Here is a 15035-nt window from a genome sequence, read left to right as displayed (position 1 = left end):
GTAAGTAAACGTTGGAAATATAAAGATTTAGACCTATTAAAAAACAAAGGTACTCATATGTATTTATTTGTAAGGGAAATTCCTATGGAAATGGCCAAATCCATTTTTTTGTTGAGCCAGGTGGATGGCCAAACTGGCTTTTCCACTATGGTAAAGCAATAGGCGTTAGATAACCAAGCACGCGTGTTTAAGAGAAACGCTGGAGTTTAAAGGAAAAGCGCGGCCGTTGAGACTACAAACACTGGCGCTGGGAAGGAAAACGTTGGCGTTTGTCGTATTAACGCGCGTTGGTCCTATCAACGCGGGCGTGAGAAAAAAAATCTCCAACTTTCATATCTCCAATGGCCATAATTCTAACGTCTATATTTCAAAACCTATAAATTGGACTAAACTGACTTTATTTCTGTCACACCACTACTATTTCCTTCTTCTAAAACTCTTCTAAATCAAAAAAATTTGATACAACATGAGCGGCTTTATAAGAAAAGTGGTCAATAGTGTAAAGAAGAAAAGAGATCGAAGAAATGAACCGGTATCGCAGCCTGCCACAGGTGTATATTTTTATCAAAATCGGGAAGCAGAGTTTGCTGCGCCGAGTGTCGTTGTTGGTCCATCATTAGTCCAAGGTCATGTGTCGGGGCATCAAGATCGGTCTGATGATTATTTTAGAATAAGAGGTGGATTTTCAGACTTAAAGGCTATTTATGAAGTTTTATCCCCTCAAGTCCGAGAAAGGGTTGACAGATATCCCTGGCTGTGCTTTATAGTGTGAAGCCTAGAAGACATAACAACAAAATTCCGATAACAGTGGTAGAAAGGTGGTGGGCGACGACGCACACATTCCATTTTATTGATTTTGAAATTGGTAAGTTTGTTTTACTTAACTTAAATTATATTTTTAAATAATTATTAAATAATCCAAAGAATTAATTATAGTTGATATTATATTTGTAATAGGAATTACGCCTCTTGATTTGTATTTCATTTGTGGGATCCCAAGTGGAATAGGAGAGCCTCCGCCATTCAATCAAGACGAATGGATATAAAATAGTAAATGGGAGACGTTTTTTCCCTCGTTCATGGAATCAAAAATACGTGAAGATTATAAAGAATTGAAAGGAGGTGGGATTAAATGTTCAGCGTTGAATTTTTTCTTTAACCAACCCAGAAACCCAGAGCATGTAGATGACTATCCTGAACTCGAAAGGATGTTTATCTTATGGGTACTGGGTCAGACATTATTTCCAAACTCAACTTTTGGTGCTCGTGTTGGTTGGCTTCAAGCATTTGAAGATCTTGACAAAGCACCAAATTATGACTGGGGATCTGCAATTTTGTTCACCGGGTCATCCTTCGTAGATAAAACATCATAGTAGAAAGGATCCTTTCTACTGAACAAAGGCAGGAACATACCAGCGTCCAACACTTATCAAGAGATTGTTCTCATCATAAGGAAAGCTTTGAATCATAGACTCGGTGAGAACGTCGGGACCATCCACAAAGGATCTCTCAAACTTATGAAGGCAAAAGGAATTGGAGATCTCAGCCAGAGACAAATGTGCGTAGCTATCTTTGTCACGCAGATGCAACCTCTAGAGCTCATAATGGGGAGGGGGAGGAGGAAGATCCTCAACAACAACTTCTTCTACATCAGCATCCGCAACCATTTCAGGGTCCACAGCTATCTCAGGTCCCTCAGGTATCTCAGTATCCTCGGGGGTGGAGAAGGCGTAGCATCAGGATGATCCATCCGCGGAGGTGGCTCAGTTGACGATCTAGGACTCGGATCCTTCCGCGCAGGCTTCTTCGGGAGTCTCATGATTCCTAACATCAGCAGGAAGAACAGTCCATTAACAATGGCGGACCAAAATTACAGTCGACTCAAAACACAAGTTTGGGGAAAAAACAAATATACTTTGGGCATGGGTTTACTGAAACCAACCAAAGAAAACAACATAATTCTTCCATGGATTGAAACGATGGATCATTGATCGTAATGATCAAAATGGCATACAAATGAAGAATCATAGCATATATATGGCGAAATCATGAAATGGAGAGTAACCTATACTTTCAAATAACATAAGGAAGCATAAAGAAGCAGAAATCTATACATACAGTGTGAATATCAATATTTTGTGGAGCACGTGTCACGGTGTCAATGGTCGTGTCCAAGATAACTGTGTAACCCTTGCTACACAAAGGAACCTGAGTAGCAGAGGATAGCTTCGCAGATCTACTTTATCTCATCCCAAGAAGGGATACCTCGACGGATAAGATGAAAAAAGTAAAGCCTAGTCTAGAGAGGGGCAGTTGGCGAAGGGACAGAGGAGGATGACATATCTAATCAGCATTAAATGCACAAATATTTTATCTACACGCATAATCAAAGCACGTGGAGAGAGATGATGTGGCAAGTTCTGACAGGCAAAGGCTAACGGTGAACGAAGGTACAATCTGTACTGAGGCTGGGAGGTTCCCGAAGGAACGTGGGTCAGCTGATATGGCAGAGTCCGACTGGAGGAAACATGCGGTGAACGAAGGTACCATTTGTACAGAAGGTATATCGGGGAACGATGGATCCAAAGACATCGAAGAGATACCTGGAGCAGAAGGGGCTATAAATACCGAGCTTCACCAACAAATTAAGGGCATTCAATATTTAGGAGAGAAGATCTAGTCTTAAGCTTATACCTCTTTAATGTTTAGAATTTAAGTAATCACTTGAACCTGAGTTCTCTCTATTACTTTGGGAAGCATTTAAGGTCTTTGTAACCACCACTAAACTTAACACAAATTATCACTCATTATCCCGTGGACGTAGACAAATGTCGAACCACGTAATCTCTTGTGTCTCATGATAATTAGCACCATTTACATTATATTCGTGTTCTTCGTTATTATTGTGATCTTGAGTATCCTTTACTACTTAGCATTATCAGTTCAACAGAGGCATCAATACTACTTAGTATCTGATTCTCCGAGCTGTATACATTACATAGACTATGGAAAAATTAGTAGTCACAGTTTGGCGCTGGAAAGTTTTGCTCACCAGCTTGAGTTTTTATGTTCCTTTATTTTCAACTTACACATCTTCTTTAACGATAAGATCTAAGTACTACAACGATGAATCTCACTTTCTAGTGATTTGTTCATCCGTTATTAACATAAGTTCTTAGAGATCATAGCCTATAGAGACTTGCAATCTTACAGATCTATAAAGATTTCTACAAAAAAGCACTCACAAAACGTCAAAAGTTTTGTTTTGTACTAAAAACTACCTTTTCCGACAAAGTATTATCCAGATCTGAGTACCTCGAGGAATCTCAGTGAGATTTTAAGGAAAAAGATCCTCTAAGGCATTTAATAACCTTGTTTTTTGAGATCTCACAACCCCTTTTAAATTGGTTTTCAACATTTAAGGTTTTTCTTTCCAAGGGTGTCATAAGAAATTTAATACCTGTCTTTCAAAACGTCATTTCAGTCTTTTTTCTGAAAAAGTTGCTTAGCCTTCTTTTGTGTTAGAGCATTAATTGTTGTTTTTAACAAAGGCACCCAAGTAGCAGATTTTCCCACTTTTTTCCGTGTCAACAGGATAGTCAAAGACCTAAACCATGCAGAAACCAAGTGACGTACCAACGAGCTCACGACCAACAGTTACGAGAGGAAGATCTCAAAAACCATCTCAGGCGAACCAAAGAACGGAAGCAGAGGACGGTCAAAGTAAAATAACACGAAGAACAGTTGCTAACAAGACACCTATTCCTGCTTAAGGGATGGGGAAAAAATCAGGAGCACAATCACTTTACGGCATGCCGTTACCGGAGCATCCCCATGTTACGAAGCCACCTGCGGCCAACGCAGGGTTACCCAGAGCCTTAGCTCCTACTGGACGAGGTTTGGGAAACCTAACTCCGATCCAGATGGATCCCGACGCTCCGGTCATAGAAGAAGGAGTGGATGACTCTGAGGACCCAGCCGACAGCACTCCTCAGGCTGGTGGAATCCACAATGAAGATCAAATGGCAGCACAAGTAGCAGCCTTGCTACTCCGTAACAAGGAGCATGAGGATGTAATGCCCGTGATGGCCCAGGAAAACCAGAACCTAAAAGATATGCTGGATGTACAGATCGAAGGTTCCCAAACTCACCCTCCGTTAAAGAGGCGTGAGAACGGAGCTATCTCAGGAAGACGAAGGGTGGATCTTAACCCACCAAAGTCTAACCCACCAGGGGGAGCCAGGAGAACGCAACATGATCCGAACGAAATGGATCCAACTTACAAGCCCTCTCAATCTTATTATGATAATACATTTTCTAGAGATGCTCACAATGTGAACATGGTCATGGAGCAAATGGAGAAGATGCGGAAACAAATATAAGGACTAAAAACCGGCCACGCAGGCGCAAGGCTGGAAGAAGTACTCCAAGAAGCGACAATATATCCCTTGTATTTTTGCATTTTGAGGGAGCATATCCCTCCGAAATGCCCAGTACCTACGTTTCAAGCATACAATGGTACCTCCGATCCTGCAGTCCACCTACGATACTACACTCGTGTCCTTGCCTATTAGGACATAGATGAGGTAGTACTTTGTAGGTACTTTCCTGCAAGCTTGACATGATTAGCATTGGCATGGTATGACAACTTACCAGCAAACTCAATTGACTCTTTTGAGAAATTGTCTACGGTATTCTTGGAGACGTACATGTACAACAAGTCAACAAAGGAAGGGTTAGATAGGCTATTTGCTTTAGCTATCGGACCCCGGGAAACACTGATGCAATACACGGACAGGTGGCAGAAGACATTCCAGCAATCGAGAAAGTCAATACATTAATTAACATTAATTGCTATAAGTACGGACTTGATAGAACCTCAACTATCTTCGTGGAGCTTCACAAACGAGCCCTTGATTCTGAAGGAGAGCTTAGGGTTGTCCAAGATCGCTACATAAGGCTTGAAGAAATCCAAAAGGACAACCCCAGGGCGCAAACAAAGACAACAACAGCTCCGCAACGAACCAACTCTTTGGAACCAATTCCGGAGATACCTAAGAGGCAAAACGAAGCCGGGGACAGAACTAGATCTCGAGACAAAAGATCAAACTACGTAGATGGAAAGTGCAGAGGAAAAGGACGAGAAGAGTTTGTAGACAAAATCTACACAAAGCTAAACACCACATTCTCCCACATTCTAAGCAAGGAAGGAGATAAGCCGGGATTTTCGTACCCTAACACTAGAGGAAAGCAACCGGATAAAACAAAGGAGGCTAAGAAGTACTGTGAGTACCACCAGTACTATGACCATACAACTGATACATGTTATCACCTAAGGAACACGATTCAGAGATTCATAGACGAAGGCAAGTCCATGGAGTACGTTCATATACAACCAGCTGATGCGGTGGTAGCCTCCAAGAAAAGGGTAGAGCTACCTCAGGACCGAAAATATTTCAACATGATCACCTTCTCTAGCGGAGGCCAGGAGGAGCTACTCAAAGACATCCTCGAGTTAGCTCGGAACATAAGAAAACTAGAAGCCCACGAGGTGTTCAAGCTAAGCGGACCACCCACTAGCACTTGGGAAGAATGGATGGATACACCATTAACTTTCTCAATAATAGAGGTCAACCAGGAGATCGAAATGCACAACGATCCGCTTATGATCACTCTTCCAATACATGGATGGAACGTTACAAAGGTCCTCATTGATGGGGGCAGCTCATTAAATGTATTGTTCTACGAACCTTACCTACGTATGGGTTTGACAACTGAGCAAATGGATTCATCCACTTGTACAATATACGGATTCAACGGAGCAGTCTCTAGACCAAAAGGAGAAATTGTCTTACAGGTACACGCATGACCCTTAGTAACCAATACAAGATTCTGTATGGTAGAGGCACCTTCGTCCTACAACGTAATCATGGGAAGACTATGGGTCCATCGATTACGAGGAACAATTTAGCAGAAAGATGCAAGGCTATGCAATTTAGCAGAGGTAAAATTCAATGAAGAAAGAGTTGCTTCCCAACGACACGAAAGGACAAGACGAAAGGAGAATACTAACGAAGTAAAAGACGGAGGCTTCAAATTTCCTGAAGATACCTCAGTTCAAGACGCAAGAACCTCCATCATCCCAGTAGCGGATTTTTCTACCAAATGACAATTACATAAATGCACTCCTCTACGTCCTCAGAAGCAAACCTTCTCACCAGTGGAACCAACAAAGAAAATCAATATCGGCACCAAGAAGAAACCAAAGATGATCAACATCGGAACTTTGCTAGAAGAAGAAGAGGAGATGCAATTACAAAGGCTACTACGGTATTACGCATACGTCTTTGCGTGGTCAATGGAAGAAATTCCAGGAGTTGACCCGAATTAAGTATCCCCCCACCTTCGGATCAAACCAGAAATGCCACCATTCAAGCAATGTATCCGCAAGGTGGCAGATATCTACCATGAAGCGGTAGAGAAGGAGTTGCAAAATCTACTAGCAACAGGATTCATACGAGAAGTCAAATATCCCACGTGGATATCCAACATGGTAATTGTGCCTAAGAAGAACGGAGGCGTACGTATTTGCATCGACTTAGCAATCTCAACAAAACGTGCCCCAAGGACAGCTACCCACTACCAAACATCGACCAGCTGGTCAACGCAACTGAAGGTCACAAGAGATTATCCTTCATGGATGGCTACTCTGGTTACAACCAAATCGCCCTTGCAGAAGAAGACCATGAGCATACTGCATTCTTTATCCCACGAGGCTTATATTGTTATACAAGGATGCCTTTTGGACTAAAGAACGCGGGGGAAACATACCATCGATTGGTAGACAAAATCTTTAAGACGTGGATATGCAAGATACTGGAGGTCTACGTGGATGACATGCTAGTCAAGAGCAAAGAGGCGAAAAATCACATGTCATACCTAAGGGAAATATTCGAAGCTATGAGAAACTTTCACATGAAAGTAATCCCGGAGAAATGCACATTCGGAGTAATCTCAGGAAAATTCCTAGGATACTTGGTAACTAAGCGAGGAATAGAAGTGGACCCCGAAAGAGTCAAGAGCAATAATGGAGATGCCACCCCCAAAAACACTAAAAGAAGTACAAAAGCTAAACGAAATCTTAGCCTCCATGGGAAGATTCATAGCAAGGTCATCGTACAAATACAAGGCATTCTTCGACACACTGAGGAAAGGAAGCAGGTTCATGTGGATCACGGAGTGCAAGCAATCCCTCCAAAAGATCAAGGAATATTTGGTCTCAATACCCGTACTAAAAAATCCGGATCCAGGTGAAATACTCACCTTATATTTAGCAGCAACAAGCTACGTTGTGACCGCAGTATTGGTACGAGACCAAGGCCAAGGAGAAAAACCAATCTACTACATCAGCAATACACTCAGTTCAGCGGAGCGTAACTACACCAAGGTGGAGCAACTTATATATGCCTTAGTAGTGGTAACACAAAATCTAAGGTTATATTTTGACGCACACACCATCCGAGTCTTCACGAAGGCTCAAATATGGCAAATCCTCGATAGCACGGAGAAAATCGGAAGGGTGGCAAAATGGAACGCCATGATAAAATAGTTTCACATAATCTTTGAAACTAGAAAGTCTGAGAAATCATAGATCTTGGCGGACTTCCTGGCAGATGTACCTCTCAACGACGAAGCATAAATAGATGACATACCAGGAATGGAAGAAGACAAGCAAGAATCCGAAGACCTGTTAGAACCTCAGAATTCACGAAGGTGGGAGATATTTGTAGATGGCTCCTCCAACGGCGAAGGTGCAGGCATAGGGATTGTAATAACAACCCCTACTAGAGATCGAATCATCTGCGAATTCAGGTTAGAATTCAAACAATACACCAATAACATCACAGAATACGAGGCGGTCATACATGGTCTACACTTGGCACGTGAGTTAGGCCTATCAGATGTTCGTTTGACTAGTGACTCGCAGTTGGTCATTAGACAAATCGAGCTCAAATACCAAAATTTGGATCCAGTGTTATCTTTCATATCTAAAGCTAGCTCAGGAGTATGCATCCAACATCAACAACGTAACATTCAGGCATGTATGTCGAAAAGAAAACAGACACGCAGATGCCTTAGAATTTATATCCTCTATGCTAAAAGATAGAAACACCACCGTTGTGAAAATTGGAAGGATCTACGAACCTTCGATAGAAGAACCCATCTCAGACGCTGAAGAGACCTTTGTTGTCCAAACTCGGTCCATGAGAGAAGCTGATAAAGAAGAAAACGAATAAATGAAAGAATCAGATGACAAAGTTGAGGAGTCTGACAAGGACCAATCCATGTCAGATGGAGACAATGAAAACGAGGCAGAAGATGATCGGAGGATCCCAATCCACCAGTATCTGGACAAAGGTACCCTAACAGCTGATATTAAGGAAGCTCGAATCAAAAGCAGTAATGTACAGCTTTCGTGATGGAATACTGTATAGGAGGTCATTTATCAGACCTCTAATGCGGTGCCTCTCACGAACCGAAAGGAGGAAAATACTCCAGATATACAGCGGAGATGCAGGCAATCATAGCGGAAGAAGATCCTTGGCTATCAAAGCTAAGATGCAAGGATACTATTGTCTAAGCATGGACGAAGATTCAAAGAACGTAGCTAAGCGTTGCGAAAGATGCCAACGCTTTGCTAGGAAGATCAAAGCACCAGCAACGGAGCTCAACTCAGTCATCAGCCCTTGGCCATTTGCCAAATGGGGGGTTAATATTGTCGGGCCCTTGATAAAGGGAACTTCGAAAAGAAAATACCTTATCGTGGCTACGGATTATTTCACCAAGTGGGTGGAAGCAAAGGCTTTGGAAAGGATTAGGGACACAGACGTCTTTAAGTTCTTGTTTGAGCAAATCATATGCAGGTTCGGGATACCAGCCGCCATAGTCTCTGACAACGGAAAGCAGCTGCAAGGAAAGAACATTGACATGTTGTTCGATACCTTCAACATTCAGAAAAATAAGTCCACTCCTATATACCCTAATAGCAATGAAAAAGCGGAGGAAACTAACAAAACCATAGCAATGAACTTGAAGAAAAACTAGGAGCATACAAGAAGAGATGGTTCTAACAACTGCACAACGTGTTGTGGGCTTATCGAACTACAAGAAGGTCAGCTACGGGGGAAACTCCATTCTTACTGACCTACTGAGATGAAGCAGTCATCCCAACGGAGATAATACTTCCAACAACAAAGACGGGCATGGATAAGAATCTAACAACAAACTTAATGTTGGAAAAGCTGGATAATCTCGAAGAAAGACGAGAAGTAGTTTTGCAAAAAAATTGTGAATTACCAACGAAAGTTAGCTCGGGAATACAACAAACGTGTTATCCCTAAAAACTTTGTGGTCGAGGAATACGTGCTGCGTCAGATACCACCATATCAAAGAAAGAAGGAATGGGGAAAGGGAGCTCCGACATGGGGCGGGCCCTACATCATGCACGACATTGCCGTAAATGGGTCTTATTACCTAAGGACCCCCAAAGGTGAAGTATTACAACACCCCTGGAATGCAATGTATCTAAAAAAGTACTATCCGTAAGAGGATGGTGATCACTCAGGAGAAGAAAGGAACGGGCATCAACCTACCATGTTCTATCCCTGATGAAAGGTATTATGAACCTTACTAATCAATGAATGAAACTTTTTGCTAAATGAAAGTTAGTTTTGATTAAACACAATTCGGTTAGAATAGATACCCTCCGTCAGGATTGACGATGAGACAAGGCAAGACATAACTGCGCATATGTCAATACTCGGATCCTTGGGGCGGTAGCTCCCTTCATGAGGCAGTAAGAAAAAGTAAGATATCCCCTATAGAGATACCTTGTCGAAGGAAACCATTCTTCGCGCTGAACGCGTGGGGTTACAGGAAAAATATTGCCCACGTAGGAGCCCTCGCCACCACGTTACCTTCTGGCCAAAGGATACTTAGGTAGGACGATGAATGTTCCACCAAAGGTTAAGCATACCTTAGCACCTTGTGACGACTTGATTGTGCGACCAAAAGGACACAATACGTCTAAAACAAAATATGCATGCAATAATATGAGTAAAACAACAGTTTTACCAAAATATTTCTAACATGTCTTAAAAGTTGCAGATAACAAAGGTTCCAATCCTCACAAAACAGTGTTTCAAAGAAGGGAGACATCACAAAGGCACCTCAACTGAGGGTATAAAACAACAAAGAGTCCGGCTGGACAATGGTCGAGACAACAGAATTAAAGATAAGGAAGACGAGGAAAGAGGACCCCGTCAGCTTGGAGTTCAACTTCAGTAAAGGCATTGTTGATATAGTTAATGGTCGAGCGCTCGAACTCCACCTTCATATGGAAGGCCTGAGCCTCCAGATCCGAGGCTGATTTCCGACGAAACTCCGTCATCTGAGAAATAAGTTGATCATTTTCCTCCTGAAGCGACACAACCTTGAACTTTGTAGCAACATAAAATTGGCGAGTTGTCTCCAAAGAAGATAGTTGACCCTCGAGACGGTTAATCTTAGCATTTGCACCCACAAGCTGCTTATGGAGACCTGCGGACGCAAAAGGGATAAGAAAAAAGCAAAGACGGTAGGGGACACGAAGGATGCAGAAACAAGAAAGTCCTAAGATACCTCCGGCATGGCTAAGGGATTCTTCTAAACTATGTTGGGATTCTGCAAGATCCACCTCAGCAGCATCAGGATCCTCCACAAGGGTATCACGTTCCGTCCGAAGATCCTCAACATCAATTCGGAGCGAAGCATTCTCAGAAGACAAAACCTGGTAAACATTTTCTAACTCCTCCGATCTCTTAACCAAGGATGTACGGGACATGGAAGAAGGAACGAAACCCGCCTCAATAAGTTTGTTCTTAAGAGTACAAACCTCAGAAGACAAAACGTTACGTTCGGCAGTAATCTTAGCTAAGGAAGCGCAGGCATCTTCGAAATCCGCATGATACTTTTTGGGGTATAATGTTCCTTTTGCTTTAAAATGATACCCTCTTTCCATTTAAAGGCTTCATCACATTCTTTACGGAGTAAAAGCCATCTGCTTTACAAGGTCTGCGTTATGAGCAGATTCAAGAGAAATTTGGGCCTCGTTGTGAACAGTTATGTTCATCAACCTGTCAGACTTCTTCTGATAATACCAAACATCGGAGGTCAACTCAACTACTTGCTCCCGGAGATATATAAGCTCACTAGAGCTACCAGCTGGCAGGCGTAGGTTGTCTCAGGATAAAAGGTGCAACATTATACCCCAAATCCTTCTTTGATACCTGTTGAATCCTTCTTTTGGGATATTATATTAGACTTAGCTAAGGCTTTTGGTAGGCTACAGTGGCCTTTTCTGATTGGATTCTTAGAAAGTTTGGCTTTAATGAGAAGTTTATAATGTCGTTAAGTCGATGCATCCACAACCCAAATCACTATCTTTTTGAATGATAGTTTTATGAGGAATTTTCTCCTTTTAGAGTATCCGGCGGGCGGCTGGGAGATCCTCTCTGCCCTTACCTCTTTACTATACTTATGGAATTTCTTTCAAGAAATCTTTTTTATACGGAGGCTAATCAAAGTATTGCAAAGTATTGCAGGTATCAAAGCTATTAGGGGTGCCCCAACTATTTCTCATATGTTTTTTGCGGATGATATTTGACTTTTACTAAGGAAAATATGCACAATGTTAAAGGTATTTAAAAGCATTTTAAAGTTGCTTAAGTCAGTTATTTAATTTCACTAAGTCTTGTGTTCATTTCAGCAAAAATATTAATCCTGATGTTTGCAAGGACCTCACAAAAGCCATCAATATGCCCATGACTAAGGACTCGAAGAAGTATCTTGGAGTTCCTCTTTTACTTGGTCATAGTAAGACTTAGTCTTTTTCCCCTCTTCTTCAATCTTTTGGAGATTGGCATAAAAATTGGAAAGGGAAAATTGTTGACCATGTTGATAGAACAACTATGGTTAAACATGTTTTTAATTCCTTTCCCTCTCACCATATGGGTAGTTCTGGGACTCTTAAGACCCTGATTTCCAAAATGGAAACTTTTTGCAAATAAATTCCAGTGGGATCGTCCAAATCATAAAGGCATGAAATTCATAGTTTGGCGGAAATTGGAAAAACCTAAAGCTTTAGGTGGACTAGGATTTAGGAATTGGAAAACTTTAACAATGACATGGATAAGGACGAATTTTATGAGTAAAAGTGGTTGCTGCTAAATACACTAAAAATTGTGATTTTTTTCATATTGATAAATGAAAGTATTATAGCTCTTGGATCTGGAAAAGCATGTATACAAGGACTGAAATTAATAAGCAACACTTCACTTAGGCCATTAGATGTGGAACTAAAGCCCTAATTTGGTCTGACTGTTGGGTAATGGGCATCAATGTTTCCTCAATCCCTGCGAATGGTATCACCATTCATAGGGATTATGTGCATGTGTGTGATTTGTTCATTGAGAATACTAGGCAAGGAAATGTTGTTCTGGTTTTTAGTCTTTTTAGTTAGGATATTGCTAAGAAAATTTGTGACATGTTTGTTCGATCTACATGTGAAGACACTCTAATTTGGACCCCTGATACAGAAGGGAAATTTACTGTTAGAAGTGCTTATCATACTTTAAGTAATGTTAGGCCTACTAATAGTAATCTTGTTAATTTTGTCCACACTGATGTTTGGAAACAATTGTGGAAATTAAACATTCCTCATGGAATTAAGTTATTTATTTGGAAATGTTTAAAAGATATTCCGCCAACTAGAGATAAAAATTGTTAGGTTCGAGAATGATATTGATTTACACTGTAATGTTTGTAACTATGTGCAGAAAACTGTGGATTGTCTATTTTTATTTTGTCATCATGCTAGAGCTATTTGGTTTAGTCGTAATGTTAGCACTAATATGATTATGAGTTATCATATAAGCTTTAGGAGTTGTATTCTTGGTTGGTTTAACGATGGATCAGTTAATAATAACATTCCTTTTCTGGTTGATAAGGATACTATATGAAAATTCATGATTGCAGGTTTGTTTATATGGAAATACAGGTGATCTTTGATCTTTGATAATCTGTCACCAAACAGACAGATGACAATTCGTAAAATTTATCATCTAGCAGCTAAATGTTTAGATAAGGAAGTGATCCTACTAAGAAATATTAATTTATCTGTACTGCAGGATAGCATTTGGAAACCTCCGGATTTTGGTTTCCTGAAAATTAATGTTAATGCTTCTTATATTGTTGAAACTGGTCTAACAAGTATATGACTAATAGTTCGTGACTATGCAAGGAAGTCATGTTGATGGAATAATAAATACTGAAGATGGAATGCTTGGTGCTATTGGAAGCTAGAAATTGGGCAACCACATTGGTCTTGATAAAGTTATTTTTGAGTTTGCTTGTGACAATATAGTTAGGTCTAAAAACGCGGGGGTCTACCAACCACACCCAATATTTCGTTTGGCAATTTGAATAGACAAACTCCAATATACTTTCAAGAGAATTAACTAGATAGTCAGACTCAATCTAGAGAAAAGTATATCAAAGAGTTTTATATCTCAATCTCTCAATTCAATCTGCAATCAGCAAATAGGAATTTGCGAGCCCGATTGAATAAGAGAAGTAACTTGAACGGTACCAAAGACCAATGTTCAAGGATCAATCAACAACCAAAGGTTGGATTTACCAATTGATCGATTCAACGCATAACCTGTGATATTTCAATTATATAAAAAAATATAATGCGGAAAAGAAATAACACAGACACCATAATTTGTTAACGAGGAAAACCGCAAATGCAGAAAAACCCCGGGACCTAGTCCAGCTTTGAACACCACACTGTATTAAGCCGCTACAGACACTAGCCTACTACCAATGAACTTCGGGCTGGACTGTAGTTGAAACCTAATCAATCTCACACTAATTCAAGGTACAGTTGCGCTCCTTACGTCTCTGATCACAGAAGGATACTATGCACTTGATTCCCTTAGCTGATCTCACCCACAACCAAGAGTTGATACGACCCAAAGTCGAATACTTGATAAACAAATATGTCTCACACAGAAAAGTCCACTGGAATAGATAAATCTGTCTCCCACAGAAATACCTATGAGTTTTGTTCCGTCTTTTGATAAATCATGGTGCACGGGAACCAATTGATAAATTTTACTTGTATTCCCGAAGAACAACCTAGTATTATCAATAACCTCACAATAATCTTAATCGTATGGTAGAGAAATAAGATATTGTGGAATCACAAACGATGAGACGAAGATGTTTGTGACTGCTTTTTATCGGAGAATCAATATCGAGCAAATATTAGAGAAGATAGTACTCAATACGATAGAACAGGGCGAGATCAGAACACACAACTATAGAGAAAATAGTTGGGTCTGGCTTCACAATCCCAATGAAGTTTTTTAGTCGTTAACCTACAGGGTTTCGTGAAAACCTAAGGTTAAAGGAGAATCGACTCTAGCTAATACAATTAGTATCATACAGGAGGTGTGGGGATTAGGTTTCCCAGTTGCTAGAGTTATCCTTTATATAGTTTTCAAATCATGGTTTGTAATCTAAGTTACCTTGGTAACAAAGCATTCAATATTCACCGTTAGATGAAAACCTGATTAGATTCAAGCTAATATCTCTCAACTGTTAGATGGAACTTAGCTTTTTATACACAAATGAAATGTACCTTCATTTAGGTTTAAGTAACCGTACTTAAACGTGTACACCATGTTGGCTCAACAGTAGTTAACCTAGGTTAGCTATACGAATACTCTCATATCAACCTTATTCATCTTAACCATAACTAGTTCAAATGACTCAGATGAAACTAGTTAAAGAGTTATTCAATTGCTATATTCTCATAGAAGTATACAAGAACACAATTGAAGCAAAATCGGTTTGATTCACTCGAATCAATTCATAAACATTATAGCCACGGTTTGCAAAGGATGCATTCCTTAATATATAAATGTATTAGT

The sequence above is a fragment of the Papaver somniferum genome, unplaced genomic scaffold (assembly GCF_003573695.1).
Source record: "Papaver somniferum cultivar HN1 unplaced genomic scaffold, ASM357369v1 unplaced-scaffold_24, whole genome shotgun sequence".
In the NCBI taxonomy this organism is placed as follows: Eukaryota; Viridiplantae; Streptophyta; class Magnoliopsida; order Ranunculales; family Papaveraceae; genus Papaver; species Papaver somniferum.
This window is presented reverse-complemented; position numbering follows the sequence as displayed.